Source organism: Aythya ferina (assembly GCF_964211825.1).
Source record: "Aythya ferina genome assembly, chromosome: W".
Classification (NCBI taxonomy): Eukaryota; Metazoa; Chordata; class Aves; order Anseriformes; family Anatidae; genus Aythya; species Aythya ferina.
In genome coordinates this window covers 15,616,659-15,641,316 of record NC_140313.1, presented here as the reverse complement: position 1 = coordinate 15,641,316, position 24,658 = coordinate 15,616,659, and the positions used below count along the sequence as shown (strand labels likewise).

Sequence of the window (24,658 nt, the reverse complement as noted above, 5' to 3'; positions counted from 1 at the left end):
CCCTGCCGCCTTCTCACAGATCTGGAGGTGCAGGTCATCCAGACCTTCATGTGGCGCTGGTTTGATGTTCCCACGGCTTATTATGGCACAGGACCTGTTCAGCTTCTAGTGCCATGGCCTGTATGGAAAAACACCATGTCGGGGCTGTCACTTCCCCATCCAGTCTCTGCTGAAGCTGCCGACAGCCAGAGCCAGCAACATTTTGGGGTGGCAGGGAGAGCCCCCTGCTCCCCGAGGATGCGGCAAGCAGGGGCTGGGCACCTGGCCAGACAGAGCCGTTCCTCCCCATCAATTTCAGACACCTCAAGAGGAAGCGGTGGTGTGCCAGGGAGGTGATGCACGTGGTGGGGAGGAGCCCCATACCCCCACAGGTGGGAAGCTCTGATTTCCCCCCTCCAGGAGGACCAGGGAGGTGTGTGGGAGATAGGGGTGGTGCTCAAACACTTTGTCTAGATCCCAAATAAAACCTGTAGTTCCCTTTGTTCTCTCTTGCTGCCTCCTGCTTGCATGAGCCCTCTGAAGCTTGGCTTTCCTTCTGCATGGCCTCTGAGCATCTCAGCACACCACTGCCCAGTGCTCACACCAGGCACTGGGTACTGGTGCTATTTAAAATGTTTCTTAAGGCCTCGCTGGAGGAAAAGGGATTTGGGCAGGAGGTGTTAGCCCAGCCATGCCATAGGTACTGTTCATAAAGTGAGCCATCCACCCAGAACCAGAGGCATCTGTGATCCCATTGCTGCCTAACTCCCCTTCCTCCAGACAGCCGTACCAGGCTGCTCTTCTGCAGCCCGATCCAGTACACAGTGTCCACGTTCTTCAGGAAGCTCTGGGGAAGGAGCAAAAGGGACAGCAGCTTTTCCATGGCATTTAGAGGCTGTTGTATCTTCATCTCCCCACCAAAGCTGAGTAGCTCTGATGCCCCATTCCAACCTAGGGGTGCCAGCATCCTGTGCCACCACGCCGTGCTCCGGGGATGACCCTTGCACCATCCAATGCTTCAGCAGGTCTGGCCCCTCCAAATGGAGCCCTCAGCTACCACTCTGTAGCGCATGGTCCAGCGACTCCAGGATTTGGTAACCAGGACCTGAAAGTATTTCTCACACTCCGCTCTGCTGTCATCCCACATCTCCAACAAGATGAAGAGGCACTTGCCGCGGTAGAGCAGCCAGCCTGAGGGGTAAGCAGTCTGGGGATGGGGCCACAGCTCAGGCGTCTGCCAGGCTGCAGGTGCTGGGGGGGTGGGGTGGGGGTGGGGGGGCTGCATCTCCTGGCAGAGCTTCAGCCTTCGAACCACCCCGTCCCCAAAAAACAGTGTCTCTGCCTTGATGTTGTGGCTGCCTAGAGGTGCTGGGGCTGCTCCATCGCTCCTGCATAGCCATGCAGGAACACAGCAGGGTCATGGTGCTCTCCCTGGCGCTGAGCTTCCCCTTGTTATAAATTAAGTCTCAGCTCAATCTGACTTTAGTAATATTTATAAAAGAATATTTATAAAAGGTATAAAAGGCAAGTAAACAGCACTGGGTGCGCGGGGAATCTACGCTCCACCAACACGCACACACGAACATCGAACATTCTAAATATACAGAACATTGCTTTTACATACTAAACCCAAGTATTGTACATATGTACAATCAGAAAAGGTAACAAACAATACTTTAAGTTCCATAACTTAACAGTCTCCATTTTCCATTCCTTTTCTTGACTACAAACAAGTCTCCATTTTCCATTCCTTTTGAACAATATGTCTCGCTTTAAGTTGTCAAGCAACTCGGTCTTCGGGCCTTATGTATCCCATTCTTCCCAGATCGAAGAAAAGCATATCCATCTGTTGTCGACGGAAGGAAGACACAGACGCTCAATATGAGTGAACAATGAACTTCAACTTTAATGGATAGCTCAGTCGCCTTTTATCTAGTTCGAACATAATCAACTCATACATATTGCAAAAACTAAGCTCAGGATTGGCTAACACTTCCCGCTCTTTTCAGTTAGTTCCTCCTTCTTTTAGCTACCGTCCCGCCTTAGGGACTTTCCCAATCGCTCAAGGGCATCGTGTCCTTGAGCCCGATTGGCTCTCAGCCAGCTGCGTACGTGCCCAGACTCATGTGAGTTGAGTACGGTACTTCACTAGCCCATTGCCTCCTAACTGCCCAACATCCACATGTCCTATTTCACTTAACCATTCCTCCACATCCATCTCCTTTTCAAGGCCAATAGGCCTGGGTCAAAAGGCACGCCCAGGTCAGCAGGGGGTGTAACAGCAAAAGCCTTTGATGGCTGTAGCAGCAGAGGTGCCGATGGCGTAGCAGTCGGATCAGTAAAGGAGCCCGCAGCTCCCTCACTGTCTGGCATAAGGCCTGAAGGGTTGTTTGTTACCTTTTCTGACTGCACATATGTATAGGCATATGATTCAAAGATCGAAGCCGAAATTCCTTGAAGTGGTATATTTTTTATTGCAGTGCTGGATGCACGGGGGATCTCTCCACCTATCGTGCATACCCAAAGCGGAAAGCAGTCTTGAATTTATACAATCAATCTATCAATATTCTACAAGCGCCTATACATATTCATTATCTATCCCCGCCTTCCCTCGCTTCTCATGCTAATTAGCTTTTTGGCACCTTGCGCCTGCGTAGAGCCTCCCAAGAATTGCGGGCAGGGGTCTTTGGGAGGAAGACCCCGAGTCTTCCTCACAGTGTACTTTTCACCTTTGGTCAGGATTCTGCTGAGTTGGCACGTTTCTTAATTGCAAGAGCTGGCTGTTGCTAATTCTTCTGTTTGTTGTATCTTTGTCATGAATTCCAATGTCCAGTTTCGAGATTTATAGTCCTTACGTTTGTTTCTCTGTCCATCTGCTGCTTCCTTATCTGGGGATTGTCCTTGCCTCCCCAATGTCTATTATCCTTGCCTCCTCAACGTCTCCTTAATCACATACTCGGGTTTAGTAAGTCATGGAACTTAAAGGATTGTTCTTTCCTGATTGTACGTATGTATAGGCGTACTCGAGTTTAGTATGTAAAAGCAATGTTCTATATATTTAGAATGTTTGATGTTCGTGTGTGCGTGTTGGTGGAGCGTAGACTCCCTGCATGCCCAGCGCTCTTTACTTGCCTTTTATACCTTTTATAAGTATAAATATTACAAAGTTCAGATTGAGTTGAGACTTCATTTATAACAACTCCATATATAACAACATCCAACCAAGGGTACTCGAAGGCTGCTGTAATTAGCCCACAGGGAGAGAAGAAGAAGGCACCACTCCCAATATTATTCACAAATTGACTTCTAGGGGAGAAAAAGGTGGTGGTGTAATTCTTAATATTTCCAAAAAGATAATCTCCAGGAGACCAGAATGATAACAGTGCAGGGCCTGAGTACCAGACGAAACTGAAGGCCAGTATATTACAGCACCGTGTGATGAAGAAACCAAACACAAATTTTAAAACGTTCACTGATCGGATATAGAGAAAAAAAGAGAATAGGACGGATTACATACAACATAGTCACACAGAAAAATATTAACAGCAAACCGAACATTCTGAATAGCAAGTATGTTAGTTGTAAATACTTTAACCAATTCTACTGTTATCTCAACCCTCGAGACCCATGTGGGGCGCCAAAAAGGACTGTGGTGGCTTTACTCAGGTGGGCAGCTGAGTTCCACCACAGCCGCTCTCTCACTCCTCCCTCCTCAAAGAGGAAGGGGGAGAAAATACGACACAAAGAGCTCGAGGTTTGAGATGAGAATTATTTAATTAAAGGGAAAGGGAATGGGAAAAAAGAAAAGAAAAGAAAAGAAAAGAAAAGAAAAGAAAAGAAAAGAAAAGAAAAGAAAAGAAAAGAAAAGAAAAGAAAAGAAAAGAAAACAAACAAACAAAAAAAAAACCACAAGACCGTGCGGAAGCACAGAGATAAAGGGAAAAAAAGTTATTCTCCACTTCCCATCAACAAGCGATGTTTGGCCACGTCCTGGGAAGCAGGGCCTCAAAACACATAATGGTTGTTCAGGAGAACAGCCCCTTCCCCCACGAGAGCCCCTCTTTTCATAGGGAATATCCCTTTGGTTGGTTTAGGTCAGCTGCCCTGGCGATGTCCCCTCCCCATCACTTGCCCACCCCCAGCCTGCTGGCTCTTGGGGGCTTGGAGGGAGTCCTGATGCTGTGCCAGCACTATGCAGCAATAGACACAACACTGGAGTGATATCAGTGCTGTTCCTGCTACGAGTACAGAGCACAGCACTGTGTGGGCTGCTGCAGGGAAAAGGTGACTCCAGCTCAGACAGACCCAGCACATGTGGTTTAACCTGGCCGGCAGCTAAGCACCACACAGCTGTTCGCTCCCCCTCCCTCTCTGGGATGGGGGAGAGAAACGGGAAAATGAAGCCTGTGGGTTAAGATAGAGACAGTTTATTAAGACAGGAAGATAATAATAAGAATAATAACAATAATAATAATAAAAATAATGATAATAGTACTACTAATAATAATGTGTACGAAACAAGTGATGCACAATGCAATTGCTCACCACCCGCTGACCGATGCCCAGCTTATTCCTGAGCAGCCAGCCCCCCCCCCCATCCTGGCTAACCACCCCTATATATCGTTTAGCATGACATCAGATGGTATGGAATACCCCTTTGGCCATTTTGGGTCAGCTGTCCTGGGTCTGTCCTCTCCCAGCTCCTGCTACACCCCCAGACTGCCTGCTGGCAGGACAGAGTGAGAAGCTGAATAGTCCTTGGCTTGGTGTAAGCACTGCTCTGCAACAATTAAAACATCAGCATGTTATCAGCACTCTTCTCATCCTAATCCAAAACATAGCACCCTACCAGCTACTAGGAGGGAAATTAACTCTGTCCTAGCTGAAACCAGAACAGGGTTCAAAGGTCTCATTCAACAGCACAAAGTTCCACGTCAAGCCATTGGCCCTGAGGACATGGCTGAAGCTACTTTCACCAGCACTGGTCTCCTTGTGCTGCTGACCAGCAGGAAGGGGACATACTGCAGGCTTGGGGTGTGTTCAACCACAGAGCTGATTAAATTCCGGGTGTTGCCGCACAATATGGGTGGCCTCACCCAGTGTAGGCGTCAAATTAATAGAGATCTCTTCCTCTTGCCCAGGGGGGACATGCTGCAGGGTGCTCTTGAAGGTTGCCATGGCTTGGAGCATCTGGAAAGCTCCTGCATCATCCATGGGGTCCCAGCAGGTTCTCGTAAGGGGACATCCTGGACCTTCAGAGGATGCAAAGCAGGGTGCTGCCAGCCTTGAGGTGGGACTTGGTGCTCACAGGGTAGCTCCTGTGCAGCCCTGCAGGGCTCTGTAGCTCCATGCATACCAGGATGCACTGGTGGCTCAAACACAGAGCACCAGGACAGGGTGCCTGGACAGGTTTTAATTCCATAGCCTGAATGAAAAGCAATGCCCTGTAGACCTGGCATGGCTTGTGGTGCAGAGCAGGACTGCTTTCTCCTGCTTGTAAAATTCCAGTCCTCTCCACTACATGCTGCTGGGACAGCTGCTTGGGGGAGGGGGACGACACCATGAGTTCCCCCACTACCCCACTCCTAAAGGGCTGGGTGCCTCTGGGCTGTGGCAGCAGCAGCTCTGGGTGGGCTCCTTCTCTCCCCAAGCCAGAAACCCACTGAGGAGCAGCTGGGTGGGCGCTGGGTGAAGACACGTTTCCTTGGGGGATCGCACTGCTGAACTGGGGCTGCTGCTGCCAAGAAAATAGCAGCAGATGCAGCCATAGATAGCAGCAGTGGGACGGGACGAGACAGTTCTGGTGCCTCTGACCTCCACCAGCAAAGCTGGCCTTAAACAGTCAAACCAAGGAGCAGGTTGACATTGCCCCTAAATTTGCTGGAAAAGTCTTTCCCTGTTGCTGCCCCTGTTCTGCATGGTGCTGCACGACAGTGGCTGTGTGTCTGTTCTGTCTGCTCATTCAGGGCCTGGCACATTGGGCTCAGGGTGGCTCAGCAGTAGTAATCCACTGCTGAGGAACACAGCCTGGTCATACAGGGCTGGATCCTTGTCAAAGAGATATCTGATGGGTGCTGCCTGGCTCTGCCATGCATCGCTGCCACCTACCCACTTTCACTGCTTCTGGTTTCCTTCCAGGTATTTCAGATGGTGGTACAAGAAAACCTGCGTAGAGAAGAAATCTGCCTTCACTGACTTCTTGTGTGCGGTCCCTCTACAGCAGATCTATGGTGAGCTCCGGTTCAGGCACGGGGTGGTGTGGGAGGCAACGGCAGCATCCGCCCCGTTGGTGGGGGAGACCCTGGGGGCACCTCCCCAAGCCTGCAGGCAAAATGGGAGGGGGTGTCGCGTTAAGGGGTGTAGCTGATTAACTGTTATGGGTCCAGTCAGATTCAGGGTACTGAACTATCACAATCACAGATTCACCAATAACGTATTAACCGTTAGGGGTCTGGTCGGATTCAGAGCACTGAACTACCATGGTCACGGATTCACCAATAACATATAACCACCCTTACTCTAGTCGTGTTTAATGAGAACTATCACGACTAGGAACAATGCAATCAAGTGCAATTTATTACAGCAACAAGTACACAGGTTCTTTGGATTGCCAGCAATAGTTACTGTCTGCAAAAGCAAGCTAGCATGCATGAAATACACAGGTGACACAGGTGCACAGCCTGGAAATTAACGCGTTAAAAGGCACAAAGACTCTATAGAGATTTCTAAGTTTCCCTAACAATGGTATCTTCCCCAACATCCCCTCTCTCTTAGGCCAATTTATATTATTTTATATCTTTTAGGTGGACCTTGAGTGACTCTGGTCAAGCATATCTTAGGTGTGATTGGTGAAAAATTCTCCTGTCTCCGTTTAAGGTAATAGTCTCCGAGAAATTCAGAGTGCATGTTCAGTGAGGGGTGGTCACACCTTGGAGGCGGGTAGCTTTTGAGATGGAGGTGTGTTTTGGTATTATAATGATATTATAATGAGCAAAAGTACACTAGGGTACAGAATTTGTCAAAACATGACAGGTCCTTGGCTCAAGGTAGCAAAAAGTGTGGCTTATCGGTCTCGGTGTGCACAAGAACAATTGAGTCCCCACCTGGTCACAGAGCCTAGCCGTGGTGTCTCCACTCCACTCTACGCTCCATACTGTTCCTTAGAGCTAGCACAGCAGGTTCCCCCAGCGCGATAGCATCTAAGGTTGGAAGCCTAGGGAATGCTCAGGTAATGCAGCTACGCCCTACCCTGAAAGCCTCTTCAATGCTGTACATTTTCTTTAAAATGTGAATGTTAGTTTTATTTTCCTAGTTACTTTAGGCAATTGTACCACAGGGGAGCAGCAGGGGCTTGTCAGGGTCAATTTGGGGAGCAGGCACCTGTGTGGGGAATGAGGTGGGTGCTGCTGGGTGGGAAGGGAGATGCATGGGGCAGCCGAGGCATGAGGGGGTGGTGAGGCGGCCGGGAAGAGGGGAGTACTGATCCCTGTGTCTGTCAGGCTGCCCGCTGGGCGGGATTGGAGGAGGCACCATCACGCGTGGCAAGTTCTGCCACTGGCAGCTGAACCCCAAGAAATACCACTATGGGACGATTATCGCTGACCAGGTAGGGCTCTGTGGCACCTGCTCCCCAAAATGCCGATCTCGGGGAGCAGAGCCAGTGTGGGGCTGCATGCTGCACATAGCCTGTGTTGCTGAGACTTTCACAGCTGGGCTCATCTCATCCCCCTGTGCTCCTTTCCTCCCCAGTTCACACTGTGCCTGCATTGCAAGGGGCAGACAGTTTACCAGCAGGTCCTGTCCGTGGAGAGACCCAGCACACTGCAGGGCTGGAACTGGGGCTACTGCAGCCACTATGCCTTCTACCATGGACTGTACCCCCGCACCTGGATGGTCTACAAGCTGCTGGGGCAAAACGTGGTGCTCACATGTCACCAGGTCTTTCTGGTCATCCCCTATGACTACAAGGTAAGCCAAGCCCTGAGCATCGCTGTGCCCTGGGATGCTGTGGTAGACTTGTCCTTGCCCTGGGAGGAGCAGGGGGGCAAGGCGGTGTCTTCACAGTGATGGTCACAGTGCTTCTGGAGAGCCACAGAGATGCTGCCAAGGCACTAGTTGAAGTCAGCCAGGCTTTCCTCCTTGTTATTTTTTTTCTCAGCCTGGACTTTTCTGTCCTAAGATCCCATCCCTGGTGCTAGCTGCTAGCAGGATTTGTTACAGCCAGACTGGTGCTGCCAGGGGTGGTCCCTTCCAGCCTGTGTTCTGCTCCAGCAGCTGCTCCTTTCCCTTCTCGCCTGTGTTTTGACACTGTGTCCTGCTCGTTCCCTGCCCTTGCTTTTGCTGGGTGACAGTCCTGGCTCCTGCCCACCCAGAGAGGCAGGCCCTGCTGCCCACAAGATTAGCAACAAGGCTTTAGGAACCCCCCAGCCCACACATGCGGATCAGCTGGGCTGAGTGCTCGCTCAGCCACTCCTGAGCATGACAGCTGCCTTCTGCCTGACATCCCCAAGGGAAGGGCTACTTATTAGCTGGGGTTTCCCAGTTGGGCTTTCCCAATGTTTTTCCTGTCTCCAGTACTCATCCCCAGCCCCAGGTGAGGGTGGGAGGCTGCTGACAGCCCTGACCTTGTTCTTACCCTGGCGAGGTATAGGAGGCTGGCAGCAGTCACCAGCCCACACTGAGACACCTGTCTGAGCCTGCAGCACTGCTCCCCCTGCCTGTGTGCTGCCTGGTGTCTGGAATTGAGTACCAAATGCTCCCTGAATCCCCCCACTCGGCAGCCCTGAACACTATGAGCCCTGCACATGGCATTGTGTCCCCCCAGGACTCCAGCCTGCCAGTAGGAATGTTCATCTGGGAAGTGGAGAACAGCAATGAGGAGCCCGTGGACATCTCCATTGTGTTCAGCCTGCAAAATGCCATGGGTGCGAAGGAGGACAAGAGCGGAGAGCACTGGAATGAGCCCTTTGCCCTGCAGGAGGGTGGCAAGTGGGTGGCTGGTGTCCTGCTGCACCACTGCACCCCCATGAACCCCTTCACGCTTGCTGTGGCTTCCTGGGAGAAGGTGAGGGCCAGCAGCGGGTCCAGGACTGTGCCACTGGCAGGGATGCTCATAGTGGCCCTGGGCTGGGGACAGCCCCAGAGCTGGGTGCTGTGTGGGGTTTCTAGTAAGAGGAGCTGTGGGTGAAGCTTGCCAATTGTTAGTCAAGTAGTCTTGGAGGTGGCATCGATGGGCAGCATGTGGGAAGCAAGTTTAGGGTTGTAGGATTGTTGGTGGGTCATTGTCCCCCTACCAAAAGCATCAGCTCCAGACACATTCTGGGGGATCCAATCGCATCACCTGCTCCTTTGAGGTGGGAGCAGTTTCCTGATGCTCTCCTCTCAGGCTGGCACGGTTCTCACTCATCTCATTGTGTTCAGTCCCACGGGGTCAGGCCAGGATGTGTGGCGAGACCTCCTGCAGGATGGTAAGCTGGAGTCCCCCACCAGTGAGTGCTGTGTTGTGGAGGTCTGAGGGGGGTGTGTGTGTGCACAGGGTGTCAGCCGTACCAAGTGTGAGTTTCCCTTCTCCCAGGGCACTGGCATGCCCATGGGATGCATGGTGTCTGCAGGAAGCTCCCCCAGGAGTGGACGAAGAATCAGTCCCCATGGAAAGGTCCTTCCTGTCCCTTGTAGGGTGCAGGGAAGAGCATGGAGGTGCCTTTGAGGCTGTGCAGGACTGCCAGCTGCTCCATGGGGTTACTGCAGCTGCAGCTCCATCCTTGCTCTCCACTGTTGAAGGATTTTTGAAACAGCAAGGAGGCCATGACTTGTTTCAGCTGAGAAAACCAAGCTACCAGGACGACTACAAGAAGTTCCCATGACAATGTTCCCATATCGCCCAATTGAGGAATTAAAAAATATTGCTGCCAGCAGCTGGCTTCAAGGACAAGATCTATGTGACTGTTAATCACAAGGGGGTTGTTTTCTTACAGTTGTTTGTCTGAGTGCTTTTGACCAATAATCTTGTGTGAGACACTATCTGCCCCTGTTAAATTTGCTATAAAAGTCAGGCTATTCGGGTAATAAAGGGAGAGCATGATCTGACCATATTGGTGTGTGTCATGTCTTCAGCCATTCTTCCTGCAACACTCCATGATGCTGAGATTTATTCCCAACTCCAGAGGCACTTGAAGTAGGGTTCAGTATGTATCCAAATTCCCTGGTGTCTGTCGTGCTGACCTTGTAGTTCCCTGTGAACTGTTAGCACCATTTCAGGGCTGTTCTCGACTACATTAATTGCATGTCCCAATGTCCTGTCCATCTGCCCAGTGCTGCATGCTGGGCTGAGGTTTGTTGAATGGCCAGAGTGATGCCTAATTGCCTTCCTTGAGTTCACATTGCCAGCTGAGCCAGTTCCAGTTTGTTTAGGGATCGCTTAGCAGCTCCTGAGTCTTGGAGCTGACATAATTTGCTGCCCTCTTGTTGCTATGGGAGTTTCCTGAAGGCCTCTGGTATTTCCTTGTCACTTCTGCGTCATCCTCAGCTGCCTGCTCGCTCCCGCAGCAGGCCAATTTCAAGCAGGGCAGCACCTTGCAGCCCATGCTAGTAACTTGCTGCCACCACGAAAGCTGAGCGTGCGCCCAACACCAGCCAGCCTTCAAACGAGAATAACACTGATTGATTTGCAATGCTGGCACTGGGCCTCTGCAAAATTTCATGAAGCTTGAATTGTGTCATTGTTTGCATAAATATTTCTGGAAAGCTAAGTCTCCTATCTGCTGTCTGCAGATGCACTCAGAGCTACCGGGATGCGGTCTTCCTTCATGCATGCTAGACATTATCATAGGCAGGATCTGTGCTTCTGTGAAAATTGTTGCCTTAATGAGTTTACCTACTACACACGTCAGGATCAGCATATAATTACCTGCTCACCTGAGGGTGCTTCTTAAATAAGGGCACAGTTCAAGAACCCTTCAGAAAGCTGGAGGTGATAGTTGTCACCACAGAGTGCTGGCGCCTGGTCTGACAGCTGCATGGTCCCTGGTGACAGGGTGTGCCAGCCATTCCACATGTGCCTGCTGGTTTTCCTGCCTCATTTGTTCCTCTGCTTCCGTGACTTTTTTTTTTTTTTTTTTAAACCCTCTGCCCACAGCAGGTATTTTTGTCCTGGTTGCAAAAAGCAGTTACTCACGTGCACTAATGCCATCTCCAAAACACAGTGGGTGTACCCTCTGGGTTGCAGGGTGATGGGGCATGCCCCAAAAGCCTTGTTCCCCTGGAGTACCAATCCCCCAGTCTCTGTAGGCTTCCCTGGTCACTTGTGGACACTTTTTCCCTAATTTTCCTGACAGATAGAAGCAGGGTGACAGCAAAGGGGGAGGTGACTGCAACTGCTGTGTGCGCCAGCTGCACAGCGCCCACCCGGGGCCACCGGATGCTGGAGCTGGCCCTGGTGTGGGACATGCCCTGCATTCACTTTGGCTCAAAGGAGAAACTGCACCTCAGGTAGGTGACTTGAGGACAGTTGTTGGGGTGGCTGGGCTCCCTGGGGTGCCCCCTGAGCTGAACCCCCACCCCAAACTCCACTCAGCAGGTGGTACGCACACTTCTTCAGCAGCAACAGAGGTGCTGCTCCTGCCTTGTCCTGCTACGCCCTGACGCACTACAAGGAGTAGGAGAGGAAGATCAACATGTGGCAGAAGCCAGTCCTGGAGAATAGGTGGGATGGATGGGTCCGGTGACCAAGCAGGGGACAGCAGGGTTACAGTGACTGAGCTTCCCTTCTTCCCACGCAGCCAGCTACCCTTCTGGTACAAGTCAGCGTTATTCAGTGTGCTGTACTTTGTGATGGATGGGGGCACCATCTGGCTGGAGCTGCCTCCCAACTGCCTCCCCCAGGACCTGCAGGGACCAGGGCGGGCAGCCTGTCCCACTTCCTCCCTGTCCTGTGGGAGTATGGAAGGTTTGCTTATTTAGAAGGTAACTCATAGGGACACGATGGATGGTCCCAACTGCACCCTCCCTATCGCTGACCCCAGGTGGTTTTAACAGCTGCGGGGACACTTTCCACACCCCTGTGGGATGAAGCCTTGTGTGGCACGGGGGGGACAGATGGACCTGCCTTTTCTGATGTCCCCATGGAAGGTCTCCCCTCCCTCACCACCTCTTGGGTGCTTTTAGGGCAGGAATACCACACGTACAACACCTACAACGTCCACTTCTATGCCTCCTTCGTCCTCGTGCTGTGGCCCAAGCTACAGATCAGCCTGCAGTATGACATCAGTTAGTTGCCCGGCTGGTGCTACAGGAGCAGGCTTGTGATGGCTTCTGCTGTAGGCATTGGTGCTGCAGAGCCAGAATCCCCCTTCAGCTCCTCTGCTGAGCCCTGGGATTTAGAAAGCCCCCATGCCATGCCCTGTTGGTGCCCCTTGGCATCTCTGCCCAGCTCTGGGCCATGTTCTTGCTGCACTGGGGCAATCCCTAATCCCAACAGGTCTCATGCCCTTTGAGAAGTGTGGGGCTGTTTGCAGACCCTGATGCTCTGGGTGGCCTTGGAGGATGCTCTGTCAGCAGGGAGCAGAGCCCTGTGCTGGGGGCTGAACTCCATGGGCTTACCTCCCTGCCCTGGTTGATGCCACCACCTCGCTTATGGCTGCATGGGGTCCTCAAGCTTGGCCTTGTAGCATGGGGTGGGGACAAAGTCACATTCCCTTGATGTGTGAAGACTGGAAGCAGCCTGGCCTCTCCTTTTGATCTCCCCAGCAGGCTGGGGTGAGCCTGGCGTGCTGCGGACACAGCAGGGTGCTGGTGGCCCTACTTGTGCCCACGCTTTGGGCTTGCTGTAGTGTCCGCTACCTTGCTAACACCTCGCGCCCTTTCCAGCTGTCATGGTGATAAACGAGGACATGGAGCCACAGCAGTACCTGATGAGTGGCCAGACGGCCCAGGTAAAGCTGAAAAATGTGGTGTCCCACGACATCGGGGACCCAGGTGAGGGCTGCAGTGGGTGCAATATGTTGCTTCAGTGCTGCTTGATCGTGGCACTTTTGGAACCTTGCTCCTGGCTCTGATTGGGGATGTCTGTTGCTCACTGCCCTGCTGCATCCACTCTGTCCTTGCGCAGATGACGAGCCCTGGCGGCGTGACAACATATACCTGATTAATGACATGGCCAACTGGAAGGACATGAACCTGAAGTTTGTCCTGCAGGTATATCGTGACTACTACCTGACGCACAACGCGATATACCTGCAGGATATGTGGCTGGTCTGCCAGGTACCGGGGGAGACCCTGCCCCTCGCATGGTAGGGGTGACACGGCCTCCCCCTGGCTTTCCATGGGAGACATCCTGAGAGGGATGCTGGGGCTGCATGACCATCCCCTGCCTCCTGCAGGCTGTGATGGATTCGGAGCTGAAGTTTGACACAGATAACGACAGGCTGATTGAGAATGGGGGCTTTGCTGACTGGATGTACGATGCGTGAGCAGTGAATGGAGCCAGGTGAGCAAGAGAGGCAGGTGGGCTGGGTGATGGGGAGCAGCATCTGGGGAACATGGGAGGTAGCTCAGAGCTGAGGACACACTCCCCAACTATCATGGGAGTTCTGTCCTTTTTGCTCCAGCAGCACTGTTATAAATGAGGTCTCAACTCAATCTGAATTTAGTAATATTTATAAAACAAATATTTCTAAAAGGTATAAAAGCTATAAAAGGTATAAAAGGCAAGTAAACAGAGCTGGGTGTGTGGGGAGTCTACGCTCCACCAACATGCACACACAAAAATCAAACATTAAAAATATACAGAACATTGCTTTACATACTAAACCCGAGTATGCCTATACATACGTACAATCAGGAAAGATCACAAACAATCCTTTGAGTTCCATGACTTAACAGTCTCCATTTTCCATTCCTTTTGAACAATATGTCTCGCTTTAAGTTGTCAAGCAACTCAGTCTTCAGGCCTTATGCATCCCGTTCTTCCCAGATCGAAGAAAAGCATATCCATCTCCTTTTCAAGGCCAATAGGCCTGGGTCAAAAGGCACGTCCAGGTCAGCAGGGGGCGGAACAGCAAAAGCCTTCGATGGCAGTAGCAGTCGGATCAGTAAAGGAGCCCGCAGCTCCCTCACTGTCTGGCAAGCCACACATTTCTGACTGTGGTCCCACAGGGCTCTTTAAGGCCTCAGAGATTGCTCGCCAGGTGCCGAGCAATCCCACTGCAACCTTGCCATTTTTAGTTGCAGAGTCCCACACCTTGACCTCAGTTTGGTCCCATATTTCAGGATCATAAACTGTCCGATTGTTAATAAGGAGAATAAGCTGTAAGGTTACCAGGACAGTCTTTGTTCCTAAGGATGTATGATTCCCCATAATGTGCAACTGCTTACCAGCGAGAGGCAGTTGTGTGCATGGGTCCACTTCTCTCAGCTCGAGCTTCTCTCCAGCTCCAGTGCGCCTATTTCCAGTGACTTTCTGTACGAGCTTCTCTGAGCAGTTTGCTGCGTCTGGCCAAACCTATCTTCATGAGGCAATCAAAGTGCCTGTTCCCGTCCTGGTCTCCATTCTGCCAGCCTGTTCCTCTTCATTTCTTTTTCCTGCTTCTTTATTGATGTAACTTAATCGTGTTGCCTTTTTTTCTTTTTTTTTCTTTTTCTTCTTCTTTCTTGAGGGCAGGCTCCCCTCTTATACCCTTCTCTCCACAGCAGTTCTTTTCAAAACAACTTTTCATTGGTCAAACAACTTTGAATGTAACAACAACAGCAAACCCCCAGAAACATCCATGCCTTAAGGGCTGGAGAACAAGAAACCTGAGACTGCATGGAGTCTCCTGAATCACCCTTCTTTGTTCCCTCTAAACTCTTTTATATTCCTGATGGCCTCGTCGTTAAGAGTCTAATGTTATCTCAACCATGGGGCTTTCCAACCCGCATGGCCACATTCCCAAATCTCACCCTTCTTTATTAATATCAACCATCTTCTAGACACAAATTACTACCTCATATATAATATGTGGAACGGTGTGTGCTTGCCAATGGGAAATCATTATGGGAGGAGTGCTGGGACAGCACATGCGCCAGCTGGGGTGCAGCTACCAATTTACCCAGTTTCCTGTGTTTTCTAGGGAAATACTACAACTATGACAGCAGTGGGAGCAACACCTCCAGCAGTATCATGTCGGACCAGTGTGCGGGACTGTGGTTCCTAGGGGCTTGTGGCCTGGACCAGGGGAAGCTGGATGTGAGAGGGGGGACAGAGGAGGCTTCACCTGTGAGGGAGCAGCAGGGTTGAGCGCCTGCTGTGGGTTGGGGGGGCTCCAGCACCTCCTGCGCACTGGTGTGCACTGGGCAACACTGGGGTGGGGGCTGAGGCATATCAGTGCACTAATCAGCGCTTAGGAACAGGCTGTGCAACAGGAGTGTGCAACCTCTGTCAAGTCTGGCACACTGCTAGGAAGGTCCCGCTTGGTTCTGTTCTCAGCAAAACAGTATTTGCTTAAAAACAGAGAAAACATGCATTTCCACATGCTATGTGCTGCCCGGTTTGAAGTCCTAAATGAGTGTCAGAGGAGATGAAGGTTGATTTGGGGCCTGAAAGCCCACAGCTGTTTGGTTGCAAGAGAAGAATTGTATGAAGACTGCTCACGTGCAATGGGGCAGTAAGAGCAGTGATGGTAACGTAATGCCTGGAACACAGTGGGGCAGCAGAACTTGCTGAGCTTTCTGAAGGCTGCACTGGCGAACTTCTGTTTACTACGGTCATCCAGGTTTTTGTGCATGTTTTGATCCCTTGTCCTGCTAATAGAACTCCTGCTTGTAACACATTCCTGCTGCGTGTACAGGTCAGTAATGAAATGCAAAGTAAGAAAAATCAGTGACCTCAGTCCTGAAAGAACTCTGCCCCAAAACATTCTGTTGAAGACTGCTTCCCAAACGATGCTTATACTTATCTCCAGATCCAGAGCCACACTGGAAACATGACTGTATCAGATGCTTGGCTTTAGCACAGATAAAAGGTATCTGCTCCCTTTCCCTGGATGAATCTGCAGAAGTCACCGGGTTAGCCTGCTTAGCCTGCCCCTGGCAGGCACCGTGCTTGCCTCTTCCTTTGCCTTCACAGCAAGTGTGTGTGGAAATTCTATGCATCCCGTGCTAGGGCCAGGTACGCGTGGGCATTGTGCTCGCTCCACACCAACTCCAGCATCACTTCTGGCTCGGTGGCAAAGGCTTCTTGCTGGGGATTTCCAGGGACTGTGTTGATGGAGGATAGAGGCTGGCTGGGTCCCTGCTGCCGCAGTGCTGCAGTACAAGTTTTGCTTGCAGCTCCAAGGCAGTGACTGCTACTGCGCCAACGCTTCTTAGTTTTTATCACCAATAAACCGTGGAAAAGCGTTATTTACTTTCAGCTATACACAGAGGCTTTTTATCTTAATGCAGTTTTCCCTGTTGTTTGGGCAGTAGGCCTCTTCATGCTCGGATTGTTCTGTTTTGGTTTGGTTTTGCAAGAGCTTACTCAGCATGGTGCCAGTTTGCTCTCCTAACTGTCCTGAGCTTTTGGCTTTAGTTTGTTTAATAACTTGTTTTTCCCTCATCAGTAGGGTGTGGGGCAGGTTCTGCCACTTTCTCCTGTATTCTCCTGAAGCAGCTATTTGTTCTCTGAGAGCTGCTGACCTTTTACAGGTCTGAAAGTTTTACTGGGGTAAAAGTTTCAAGTCTCTCGTGTCAGACCCAGCAAACCATGGGATGTTCTGTGTGTCATGGTCCAATTTCATCACCATGCTGTCCCTTCTTGCCTCAACCTTTGGCTGGGGCCACAGTCACTGCATCACTGCCTAATAGCACAACTGAAGGGATTGAAGTCCTGAAATCAGTCAAAACTGATTTCCTCCCACTGATTCAAAGATCGAAGCCGAAATTCCTTGAAGTGGTATATTCTTTATTGCAGCGCTGGATGCACGGGGGATCTCTCCACCTATCGTGCATACCCAAAGCAAAAAGCAGTCTTGAATTTATACAATCAATCTATCAATATTCTACAAGCACCTATACATATGCATTACCTATCCCCGCCTTCCCTCGCTTCTCATGCTAATTAGCCTTTTGGCACCTTGCGCCTGCGTAGAGCCTTCCAAGAATTGTGGGCAGGGGTCTTTGGGACGTGGGCAGGGGTCTCTGGGAGGAAGACCCCGAGTCTTCCTCACAGTGTACTTTTCACCTTTGGTCAAGAATCTGCTGAATTGGCATGTTTCTTAATTGCGAGAGCTGGTTGTTGCCAATTCTTCCGTTTGTTGTATCTTTATAATGAATTCCAATGTCCAGTTTTGAGATTTATAGTCCTTACGTTTGTTTCTCTGTCCGTCTGCCGCTTCCTTATCATGAGTTTCAGTGTCTTGTTTCGAGATATACAGTCCATGTCTGGGGATTGTCCTTGCCTCCCCAATGCCTCCCCAATACCTCCTTAATCAATCCCCCCTTTTCTTTTCCCATGCAAATTCTTTTGCATCAGATACTTTCATTATTTACAGTAACACAACAAAGCAGGCATCTAAACAACATGCACACAAATATTCCTAACACTACTAATGTGATTAGAGCAATGAACACTTGTCTCAACCATTGGAAATTGGGCAACCAGGAGGTTAACTTATTCCCTATTTCACTAAAACTCCATGAAAGATCATCTTTACTGATCTCATGTAGGACCCTTGTCTGCTTCCATATTTCTTCCAGGTCGGTAGAGATCCTTCCACTCTGATCTACATACACACAACAACTTGTATTTATTACTGTACAGACTCCCCCTTTTCTGGAAAATCTAGTAAATTCTTTTACTTAATACGGAAATTTTCTTTCCCAATCATTATGATATGTACCCCTCAATACCTTACCATGCACATTTGTCAAGGAGGCTAACATGGACATTCATTGTAACAATTTCCAATTCCAAACAAGTAATACAAAAGACAATATTAAACTTATACCAACTAATATCAATAAAACAATAATTGGGTGACTCAGTGTGTTCAAAATCCCAGTTGCAGTTGGCGACCATCCAAAAAGTGTATCCCACCAGTTGTGACTTGTGTAGAATGATTTTTGCTATGGAGAGTTATATTCTCCTTGTCTATTTCTACAAAATCACAAGCAGTTCTTAAACACACGCACCCTTTACCAACATATACAAGCACAGTCTTTTGACTAGTATTTGGATGAATTTCAAAGTGGCAGATACCTTGCTCCGTGTCAAAACATACGTCCTGAGCATCAATTGTATTACTTTCACAAATAAATCCTTGTTGTTCCCGGGTAACACATGATTCTAGATTTACGGACTGCCATTTCCCATTCTCCATTCGTGCCCATGTTCTATGCTCTGAAGGATAAAGCACTGTCTTCTCATGGTTTAATCCTAGTGCAAGGATTGGGTGTATAACATAAACTGTAGCATTACGTATAGTAAGCACGAAGGCAGTAGCCATGTTAACAACGGGATCATAAGTAAAATTCACCAGGGTCCACCAAGACTGGAACTTCTTCTCAAAATCATTGGTATTGTCCCAAACTGCCTTTCGGATTTCAGCTGGAAAAATGCCTTCACTTCCTTCCCTAATAATCAGGGCAGCCGTTGCCTGCAACCATAACTGTGCTTGCATACAACTAAGAGCTAAGGATACATTATCTTGAATCATACTAAGTGCATCTATTATTAGTTTGTGGTCTTGGTCTTCTGCATTTTCCCATTTCGGTAACATCTTTGAAACTTGCCATTGGCTAGTTCCCAATGCCAATAAGGATGATTGTAAGGGTTGTTTTAATTTTGTCAAATCACTTGTTGCTGTGGCTAGCTTATTCATTAATATTTCTGAATCAATTCCATTTAAAATTCCTAACCCTGTTCCTAGCATTCCAGTTAAGTCTCTTCGTGTCCTGCCCCTGAAGTGCACTTGCTTCTGTGACCATATTGTCCAGTCTTCAAATGATGTTCTTAAGAAAGGAGAACAGGCTGGTTGAACTGCCGAGATGTTGATTTGTATTAGCAACTCAACACGCTTGAGTGACCATTCTGGATTAAATAACAATTGCTGTTGGCCCGTGTTCCTTACTACATATGGGCCAGTTTCATAAATTTTGGGTTCCAGTTTGATTAGAGGTGGGGTGTGGGTTGTAGAGGGTCTCACTGTTGTAGGAAGTGCCGCATATATTGTAAAATTTAACATGAGGCCCTCACCATTATTGACTTTGGACTGTTGGCCATTATTATTATTCCAAAAACAGCTGATTTCTACATTCTCTGTTAATGTAAAATTATACCAGCAATCCAATTTACCTGGGCGAATACAACCCTCTTGTTGTCCATTTTTGGAAATCGGTTTAACCAGAATCCCCGTTGCTTTCTCGTCAGTCGTTCCATTAAACATTTGACACCCTATTTTAATTTCATCTCCTATGGTTCTTTGGTGTGTCCACCCTTCCCCTAATTTTTGCCATTCTGATGGTTTATATAAATAGTTAACATTTGTTCGCCAGATGACCATGACTGATAACCTTCCATTAAGATTCTTATCCTCTGTTGTTACGGCTTCAGTCCAAGGCCACCCACCATTCTATTATCACAGAGGCACCTTCTTGAATCACAATTACAAATATAAGCCATAAAAACAAAACAATTCTCTGAACAAATCTTCTGCCAACCATATTACCAAATACTCTCAACCTTAATGTCCTCATTTTGATCGACTAAGCTTTAGTTTCAGTTCATCGTCACCTGGTGTTACTTTCCAAGGAGCTCCTGGAGCCTTCTTCACTCGGGAATAGTGGATCCAAGCAGCTTGTTCTCTAATCTTGATAGCAGTGTGAGTTGTCAGCAACACTTGATACGGTCCATTCCATTTTTCCTCTAGGGGTTGTCCTGAAAAAGTCTTTATATATACATAGTCCCCAGGCTTAAAGGGGTGGATTGGTTGATCCAACCCTCTAGCTCTGGTCCCTAACACAAATTTATGTACTTTATTTAATTGTTTTTGAAGTTCAGTTATATAAGTATATAAATATTCTGATCCCAGCTGCGTTAGATCCTCCCCACTAAATAGAAATTGATATGGCCTTCCATATAAAATTTCAAAGGGGCTCAAATTCTCTTTTACTCTAGGTTTAACTCTAATTCTGAGTAATGCTAAAGGGAGGGATTGGGGCCATGACAAATTAGCCTCTTGTCCGATTTTAGCTATTTGTTGTTTAATTAAATGGTTCATTTTTTCTACCTGTCCACTTGCCTGTGGTCTATAAGGAGTGTGAAGATGCCAATCTATCCCTAAAGCCTGGCTTATTCGCTGAACAATCTTTGCACCAAAATGCGAGCCTCTATCTGAGGAAATGGTTGCTGGGATCCCGAATCGGGGTATTATTTCATTCAATAATGCCTTAATTACCTCCTTAGCCTTATTAGTTCTGCAAGGGAAGACCTCGGGCCATCCCGAGAAGGTATCTGTTAAAACTAATAGGTACCGATACCCCCCTTTTCTTGGTAGTTCCGAGAAATCAATTTGCCAATGCTGCCCAGGATAGTTCCCTCTATCAATGACACCAAATGTCACTCTATTTCCTGTATTGGGATTATGACGCATACAGGTGTCACATTGTTGGGTTACCTGCCTTATTGTGGTATACAGATTTCTTGCTACCAAGACTCGATTTAATAGTTTATACAGGGCATCGGCTCCCCAATGGGTTTTATTGTGTTCCCCCAAAACCATAGGCCACACCAAATTAGAGGGCATAACAACCCTGTTGTCCTTCAAATGAGCCCACCCATCAACATTCAGCTTCCCTTTTAGATCCTCGATCAACTTTAAATCTTCTTTTGAATATTTAGGAGCCTGTCCTTTCTCTAATGCCTGAATTTTACCGTCTGGTATTAAAGCAAGCACTTCCACTTGGCCTCTTTCCGCCACCCTTCTTGCCTCTTTATCAGCCAATCTGTTCCCAATCTCAAAGTCGGTGGATCCTCTTTGATGCCCTCGGCAATGCATAATAGCCACTTTTTCTGGTTGTTTTACAGCCTCTAACAATTTTAAAATTTCTTCAGCATGTTTTATCTGTTTTCCCTGAGCAGTCAGTAATCCACGTTCTTTCCAAATCGCTCCATGAGCATGTACCATGCCGAATGCATATTTAGAATCTGTCCAAATATTTACCCTTTTTCCAGCTGCCAGTTCCAATGCTCTCGTGAGAGCAACTATCTCCGCCTTTTGAGCTGATGTTCCAGGGGGTAAAGGCTTAGACTCAATTACCTGTTGAGTAGTTGTTATAGCATATCCAGCTTTACGTTGTCCTTGTGTAACAAAACTGCTCCCATCCGTGAACCAAGTTTCTTCCGCATCTTCCATGGGCTCCTCCTTAAGGTCTGGTCGGCTGGAATACACAGTCTCCATAGTTTCTAAACAATCGTGAATCACAGGTTCCGCCGGAGCATCACTAAGAAAAGAGGCTGGATTCACAATATTAGTTATCACAATTTCCACATCGTCCTGTTCTACCAATATTGCTTGATATTTCAAAAATCTCTGAGGAGATAACCAATGAGCCCCCTTTTGTTCTAAAACTGCTGACACAGTGTGTGAGACAAACACTGTTATCTTCTGCCCCATTGTAAATTTCCGGGCTTCTTGTATATTCATAATTACGGCTGCCACTGCTCGCAGGCAGCCTGGCCATCCTTTACTTACTTCATCCAATTGTTTAGAGAAATAAGCCACTGCCCTTTTGTAAGGTCCCAACTTTTGTGCTAGTACCCCTAAGGCCATACCCTGTCTTTCATAGGAGTATAACCAAAAGGGTTTAGACAAATCTGGTAAACCAAGAGCTGGGGCTCGCATCAACTCCATCTTAAGCTTCTTAAAGGCTGCTCGGGCTTCTCCTGTCCATATTAGTCTTATGCAGTTATCTTTAATTAAATCATACAAAGGCCTTACAATTAATCCATAATTGTTGATCCATAATCTGCACCAACCTGTCATTCCTAGGAAAGTTCGTAATTCTTTAACAGTCTGTGGTTCTGGGGTACGACAGATTGCTTCCTTGCGTTCCGTCCCCAATTCACGTTGTCCTCCTGAGATCTCAAATCCTAGGTACGTCACGTGGGTTTGAACCAATTGTGCCTTCTGTTGTGAAACCCGGTATCCATTCATTCCTAGGAAATTAAGGAGGCTCACCGTCCACTGTATGCAGCTTCCCCTGTCTTCGGTAGCAATCAAGAGATCATCAACATATTGCAGCAGGACCCCTGCAGAATTGGGGGCTTCCCAGGATTCAAGTTCCTTTGCAAGTTGATTACCAAAAATCGTAGGGCTATTTTTAAACCCCTGAGGAAGCACTGTCCATGTCAACTGGACTTTTCGTCCTGAGTCAGGATTTTCCCATTCAAAGGCAAAGAGGTTTCGGCTTTCTGGGGCCAAGGTTAAACAAAAGAAGGCATCCTTTAAATCCAGTACAGTAAACCAGACCAACTCGTCCCTTAACTTGGTCAATAGCGTATAAGGGTTTGCTACCACAGGGTGTATGTCTTCAGTGATCCTGTTTATTGCTCTCAAGTCCTGTACTAACCTATAACTCTTCCCATCCGGTTTCTTAATTGGTAAGATGGGAGTATTATATTCTGATTCACACTCGACCAGTAACCCATATTTCAAAAACTTATCTATTGTATCTTTTATTCCTCTTCTATCTTCTATTCTAAGGGGGTACTGCTTAACCTTTACTGGCTTCTCTCCTGGTTTTAATTTTACCACTATTGGTGCAGCATTCTTTGCTTTCCCAGGGACATCAGATTCCCACACCCCTGGATAAACCTGATCCTGGATTTCCGGAAGGGTTTCATTAAAAGAATCAGTTTGGATCAATACCAAACTTAGTGCACTTATAAGTCGGTCTTCTTTTACTCTTAACTCTACCCTTCCCTTTTCAAAAACAATTTCAGCTTCTAATTGCTCTAATAAATCCCGTCCCAATAAAGATCTAGGAGATCCCGGCAAATACAAAAACCTATGTATTCCCATTTGCTTCCCCAATTCATATTCTAATGGCTTTAAAAAGAAAGCTTTTTCGTGCCTACCCGTTGCCCCCACCACTGTCACAAAATCTTTATCTTCTGGCATCAACTTCTGATTTAACACTGAATATGTAGCTCCTGTATCTACTAAAAATTCTACTTCCCGACCCAATTTCCCTAGCTTAATTTTAACCAGTGGATCTGCTAGGGTAGAGTCCCCCGGTCTCCTTCATTGTTTTGTAGCCATTAATAGCTTGTTTTCCTCTTGCCGCTTCGGGCATTCCCTTTTCCAGTGTCCTATCTCTTTACAGTAAGCACACTGTTCAGCCCGCAAGGGGAGTCGAATTACCTTCCCCCCCCTTCTCCTGCCTCGAAAAGATTCTTCCTGCTTTCGCAGGGCTGTCACAGTGGCTGCTGCAATCGTCTCACCTAACTTTTGCCTTTCATTCCCCTCACGATTTCTAAACACTCTCCAGGCTTCTTCTACTAATCTTTCCAAATCCCTTACGTCTGGTTCTTTCATTTTCTGAAGTTTTCGTCTAATATCTTCCGCCGATTGACCCAAAAATAGAGATACTAATTGAAGTTTACCCCCCTCAGAGGAAGGGTCTATAGTGGTAAACTTCTGCATTGCTGCCCTCAGCCTTTCAAGAAATTCGGATGGGGTTTCTGAGGTCCCCTGTTTTATTGTATATAGTCTTGACCAATTCACAGATTTAGGTATTACATTTTCTAAAGCAATCCTAATCCATTCTTGATATCTTTTTAGCATTTTATAATCATTCTCATCATTATAATCCCAATTGGGGTCTGCCCTAGGCACATGTACTTCCACTGTGCCGGGCAGGGCTCCCGAGGCTACCTGGATTTGTACCTGCATTCTAGCAGTTTTAACTATTAGCTGTTTCTCGGTTTCTGATAATGCAGCCAGCATTATCTCTATATCCTTCCAATCCGGGTCTAAGTTTTTCACAATCAATTCAAATCTTTTAGCCACCACCTCTGGATCATCTTGATACCCTTTCACCGCCTCCTTCCAGGCATCTAGTTCATTAGTTGTGAAGGGTACTTTAATTCTAGCAGGTCCATTAGCTCCCATAGCCTGACGCAGAGGGGCTTGGATTATTGGTCTTATTTTACTTCGTGTACGAGCAGTTATCGGAGTAAACCCCTTAGAGTCTATGTCATTTCCAGCGCCTTCAACTTCTATTCCAGCACCTACATCACCATTTATAGGTGGTAAAACATAATCTTCCATCCTTTCTTCTGGCTCATTTAATTTTAAACACCTCTGCCCAATGCTACATGCTGAACAACACCTCTTTAATTTCCCCACTCCATCCCTTCTCATATCCTTTTCTATCGATAAAATCAAAGGGTCTTGTGGGGCCAAATTAATGCCACACTCCTTCTGCCATTCTGGGTGGTTTCTTAGAGTAAAAAACATATCCGCATATGAAACTTCATCCCATTTCCCTTCCCTCCTTAAGAATAACATTAATTGCAATAGCGTGTTGTAATTCAAGGTCCCATTTTTGGGCCATTTTTCCCCTTCTTGTAATTTATAAAGGGGCCACCACTGATTACAATATTTTATCAGGGTTTTCTTATTTTCACTTCCACCCGGAGCCCCCCCTATATCCTTCCAATGAC

General features: G+C 48.0%; 1 pseudogene across 1 annotated transcript; it reads left to right on the top strand.

Moving 5' to 3' along the window:
• The first annotated feature begins 5,540 nt into the window (after positions 1-5,540).
• LOC311426486 (non-lysosomal glucosylceramidase-like) lies at positions 5,541-15,250 on the top strand (annotated as a pseudogene). The gene is made up of 14 exons: positions 5,541-5,608; positions 6,118-6,209; positions 7,479-7,585; positions 7,729-7,947; positions 8,804-9,043; positions 9,365-9,467; positions 11,313-11,466; positions 11,555-11,680; positions 11,757-11,940; positions 12,142-12,243; positions 12,844-12,951; positions 13,085-13,236; positions 13,356-13,462; positions 15,067-15,250. The product of its transcript is annotated as a non-lysosomal glucosylceramidase-like (transcript).
• Positions 15,251-24,658: the final 9,408 nt, after the last annotated feature.